This window comes from Arachis ipaensis, chromosome B1 (assembly GCF_059453495.1).
Source record: "Arachis ipaensis isolate K30076 ecotype BB chromosome B1, ASM5945349v1, whole genome shotgun sequence".
Classification (NCBI taxonomy): domain Eukaryota; kingdom Viridiplantae; phylum Streptophyta; class Magnoliopsida; order Fabales; family Fabaceae; genus Arachis; species Arachis ipaensis.
In genome coordinates, this window is record NC_142436.1 from 63,423,427 (window position 1) to 63,429,075 (window position 5,649).

At 36.5% G+C, this 5,649-nt stretch overlaps 1 non-coding gene across 1 annotated transcript; it reads left to right on the top strand.

The window, feature by feature from the left end:
- The first annotated feature begins 2,007 nt into the window (after nucleotides 1-2,007).
- LOC148576821 (small nucleolar RNA R71) lies at nucleotides 2,008-2,115 on the top strand. Its single transcript, XR_015903519.1, has one exon. It is a non-coding gene; the product is annotated as a small nucleolar RNA R71 (small nucleolar RNA).
- The last annotated feature ends 3,534 nt before the right edge of the window (nucleotides 2,116-5,649 follow it).

Below are 5,649 nucleotides of genomic sequence, written 5' to 3' on the forward strand. Positions count from 1 at the left end.
CCCTGCACCAATTAGGCATGTAAAATGCCTTTGCATGCATTTCTGGCGTTTAGACGCTGAAGTGATGCTTGTTCTGGGCATTCAACGCCCATATGCAGCATATTTCTGGCATTGAATGCCAGCTTTATGCTTGTTTCTGGCGTTCAGCGCCAGCTCCATGGTCTGTTCTGGCGTTGAACGCCAGCCAGATGCTCCTTACTGGCGTTTAAACGCCAGTAAGCCCTTCCTCTAGGGTGTTCTATTTTCAATGCTGTTTTTCATTATGTTTTTTATTTTTCAGTAGTTTTTGTGACTCCACATGATCATCAACCTAATAAATCATGAAATAACAAAGAGAAAAGAAAATAAAATATATTAAATAACATTGGGTTGCCTCCCAACAAGCGCTTCTTTAATGTCAATTGCTTGACAGTGGGCTCTCACTGAGCCACACAGATGATCAGGTTAATTTTATAGATTCCCAACACCAAACTTAGAGTTTGATTGTGGGGGCTTTGTTTGACTCTGTACTGAGAGAAGCTTTTCATGCTTCCTCTCCATGGTTACAGAAGGAGATCCTTGAGTTTGAAACACAAGGTTGTCCTCATTCAGTTGAAGGACCAACTCTCCTCTGTCCACATCAATCATAGCTCTTGCTGTAGCTAGGAAGGGTCTTCCAAGGATGATGGATTCATCCTCATCCTTCCCAGTGTCTAGGATTATGAAATCAACAGGGATGTAAAGGCCTTCAACCTTTACTAACACGTCCTCTACTAGTCCATAAGCCTATTTTCTTGAGTTATCTGCCATCTCTAATGAGATTCTGGCAGCTTGCACCTCAAAGATTCACAGTTTCTCCATTACAGAGAGGGGCATGAGGTTTATCCCTGACCCAAGGTCACATAGAGCCTTCTCAAAGGTTATGGTGCCTATGGTACAAGGTATTAAGAACTTTTCAAGATCCTATTTCTTCTGAGGCAATTTCAGTTGATCCAGATCACTTAGTTCATTGATGAGCAAGGGAGGTTCATCTTCCCAAGTCTCATTACCAAATAATTTGGCATTCAGCTTCATGATTGCACCAAGGTACTTGGCAACTTGCTCTTCAGTAACATCCTCATTCTCTTCAGAAGAAGAATATTCATCAGAGCTCATGAATGGCATAAGGAGGTTCAATGGAATCTCTATGGTCTCCAGATGAGCCTCAGAGTCCTTTGGTTCCTCAGAGGGAAACTCCTTATTGATCTCTGAATGTCCCAGGAGGTCTTCCTCACTGGGGTTCATGTCCTCTCCCTCCCTTGGGTTTTCTTCTGTATTGCTTGGGAGAGTACTAGGAGGGGTTTCAGTGATCATTTTACTCAGCTGGCCCACTTGTGCTTCCAAATTTCTAATGGAGGACCTTATTTCATTCATGAAACTTAGAGTGGCCTTAGATATATCAGAGACTATATTTGCCAAGCTAGATGGATTCTGGTCAGAACTCTCTGTCGTTTGCTGAGTGGATGATGGAAAAGGCTTGCTATTGCTAAACCTGTTTCTTCCACCATTATTAAAGCCTTGTTGAGGCTTTTGTTGATTCTTCCATGAGAGATTTGGGTGATTTCTCCATGAGGAATTATAGGTGTTTCCATAGGGTTCACCCATGTAATTCACCTCTGCTATTGTAGGGTTCTCAGGATCATAAGCTTCTTCCTCAGAAGATGCCTCTTGAGTACTGTCGGATGTAGCTTGCATTCCATTCAGACTCTGAAAAATCATATTGAATTGCTGAGTCAATATTTTATTCTGAGCCAATATAGCATTCAGAGTATCAATTTCAAGAACTCCCTTCTTCTGAGGCGTCCCATTATTCACAGGATTTCTTTCAGAAGTGTACATGAACTGGTTATTAGCAACCATGTCAATGAGTTCTTGAGCTTATGCAGGCATTTTCTTTAAGTGAATAGATCCACCTGCAGAAGTATCCAATGACATCTTAGCTAATTCAGACAGACCATCATAGAATATATCCAGGATGGTCCATTCTGAAAGCATGTCAGAAGGACACTTTTTGGTCAGTTGCTTATATCTCTCCCAAGCTTCATAGAGGGATTCACCTTCTTTCTGTCTGAAGGTTTGAACATCCACTCTAAGCTTACTGAGCTTTTGAGGAGGAAAGAACTTGTCTAAGAAAGTCATGACCAGCTTATCCCAAGAGTTCAGGCTATCCTTGGGTTGAGAGTCCAACCACACTCTAGCTCTGTCTCTTACAGCAAACGGGAAAAGCATAAGCCTGTAGACCTCAGGATCAACCCCATTGGTCTTAACAATATCACAGATCTGCAAGATTTCAGTTAAGAACTGAAAAGGATCTTCAGATGGAAGTCCATGAAACTTGCAGTTCTGCTGTATCAGAGAAACTAATTGAGGTTTCAGCTCAAAGTTGTTTGCTCCAATGGCAGGGATGGAGATGCTTCTTCCATGTAAATTGGAATTAGGTGCAGTAAAGTCACCAAGCATCCTCCTTGCATTATTGTTGTTAGGTGCGTCTGCCATCTCCTTTTCTTGTTCGAAAATTTCAGTAAGGTTGTCTCTGGATTATTGTAATTTAGCTTCTCTTAGTTTTCTCTTCAGAGTCCTTTCAGGTTCTGGATCAGCCTCAACAAAAATGCCTTTTTCCTTGTTCCTGCTCATATGAAAGAGAAGAGAACAAGAAAAGAAGAGGAATCCTCTATGTTACAGTAAAGAGGTTCCTTATTGTTAGTAGAAGAAGAAAGGGAATAAGAGTGAAGAAGAATGGATAATCCAAACACAAGGGTGAGGATAGAAGTGTTAATGGATGAATAAATAAATAGAAGGAGATGAGAGGTGAGAGAATTTGAAAAATAAAAATTAGAATTTAAAGTTAAATTTCAAAAATAGTTTTTGAAAAAGGTTAGTAATTTTCGAAAATTAGGAATGAAATAAAATTAAAATTAAAAATTGAAATAATTAGTTAATTAAAAGAATTTTGAAAAAGAGGAAGGTAATTTTCGAAAATTAGAGAGAGAAGATTAGTTAGGTGGTTTTGAAAAAGATAAGAAACAAACAAAAAAGTCAATTACTTAGTTGAAAAAGATTTGAAAATCAATTTTGAAAAGATAAGAAGATAAGAAGTTAGAAAAGATATTTTAAAACCAAATTTTTGAAAAAGATATGATTTTGAAAAAGATAAGATAAAAAGATATTTTTGAAAAGATGTGATTGAAATTAGTTTTGAAAAATATTTGATTTTTTTAAAATCACAATTAATGACTTGATTCACAAGAAATCACAAGATATGATTTTAGAACGTAAAGTTTGAATCTTTCCTAACAAGAAAGCAACAAACTTGAAATTTTTGAATCAAAACATTAATTGTTGATGATATTTTCGAAAATATGATATAAAATTAAGAAAAAGATTTTTGAAAAATATTTTTAGAATTTTCGAAAATAAATAAGAAAAATGAAAAAGATATGATTTTTGAAAAAGATTTTGAAAAAGATAAGATTTTTAAATTGAAAATTTGATTTGACTCATAAGAAACAACTAAATTTTAAAAAGTTTTGAAAAAGTCAACTCAAATTTTCGAAAATTTATGAGTGAAAAAGGGAAAGATATTTTTTTGATTTTTGAATTTTTAATGATGAAAGAGAAAAACATTAAAAAGACTCAATGCATGAAAATTTTGGATCAAAACATGTGATGCATGCAAGAACACTATGAATGTCAAGATGAACACCAAGAACACTTTGAACGCCAGTTTACGTCGTCTATTCTTGGCCAAAGTTGGACTATTATATATTGCTGGAAAGTCCTGGAAGTCTACTTTCCAACGCAATTGGAAGCGCGCCATTTCGACACTATGAATGCAAAGATGCACATGAAAAACAACAAAAGACACAAAATAAGAAAACATCAAGATCAAACAAGAAGACTTACCAAAAACAACTTGAAGATCATGAAGAACACTATGAATGCATGAATTTTCGAAAAATGCATAAATTTTTTTTTTCAAAAAAAAATGCAATTGACACCAAACTTAAAAATTGACTCAAGACTCAAACAAACAACATAAAATATTTTTTTATTTTTATGATTTTATTAATTTTTTTTGGATTTTTGTATATTTTTATTCTTCGAAAACATATAGGGAAAAGGAAGCAATGAATTCAAAGTCCTCAATCAAGATTCCAGGAATCATACCATGTTAGTCCAAAGCTTGATGGCCAGCCAAACTTCAGCGTACCATTTTGAATCTTTAGAATTCATTCTTAAAAATTTTAAAATAATTTTCGAAAACAATAGAAAAAATTTTTTTTTGAAAGATTTTTTGAAGAAATTTTTTTTTTCGAAAATAAGAAATAAAAAGCTTAAAATTAAAATAAAATTACCTAATCTGAGCAACAAGATGAACCGTCAGTTGTCCAAACTCGAACAATCCCCGGCAACGGCGCCAAAAACTTGGTGTGCGAAATCGTGATCATTTCATTACTTGGTAACGGTGCTAAAAACTCAATACGCACGTTCATGATCTTATATCTGTTTCACAACTTCGTACAACTAACCAGCAAGTGCACTGGGTCGTCCAAGTAATAAACCTTACGTGAGTAAGAGTCGATCCCACGGAGATTGTCGGCTTGAAGCAAGCTATGGTCACCTTGTAAATCTCAGTCAGGCGGATTAAATTGTATTAAGAAATTATAGTGGATGAAAATAAATAAAATATAAAATAAGATAGTGGTACTTATGTAATTCATTGGTGAGAATTTCAGATAAGCGTATAGAGATGCTTTCGTCCCTCTGAACCTCTGCTTTCCTGCTGTCTTTATCCAATCAATCCTACTCCTTTTCATGGAAAGCTTTATGTAGGGCATCGCCGTTGTCAATGGCTACATCCCATCCTCTCAATGAAAAAGGTCCAAATGCTCTGTCACGGCACGGCTAATCATCTGTCGGTTCTCGATCATACTGGAGTAGGATCCATTGATCCGTTTGCGTCTGTCACTACGCCCAACACTCGCGAGTTTGAAGCTCGTCACAGCCATCCCTTCCCAGATCCTACTCGGAATACCACAGACAAGGTTTAGACTTTCTGGATCTCAGGAATGGCCATCCATGGGTTCTAACTTATACCTCGAAGACACTAATAACTCAGACTCGGTCCCCTGTATTAGATATCCAAGAGATATCCATTCAATCTAAGGTAGAACGGAAGTGGTTGTCAGGCACGCGTTCATAAATTGAGAATGATGATGACTGTCACGATCATCACATCCATCATATTGAAGTGCGAATGAATATCTTAGAAGCGGAATAAGTTGAATTGAATAGAAAATAGTAGTACTTTGCATTAATCTTTGAGGAACAGCAGAGCTCCACACCTTAATCTATGGTGTGTAGAAACTTTACCATTGAAAATACATAAGTGATGAAGGTTCAGGCATGGCCGAATGGCCATCCCCCATAAAGGTCTAAGATAGCATAAAACTAATCAAAGAGAATGTAAATACAATAGTAAAAAGTTCTATTTATACAAAACTAGTTACTAGGGTTTACAGAACTGAGTAAATGATGCAGAAATCCACTTCTGGGGCCCACTTGGTGTGTTCTTGGGCTGAGCTTGAAGTTTACACGTAGAGAGGTCATTCTTGGAGTTGAACGTCAGTT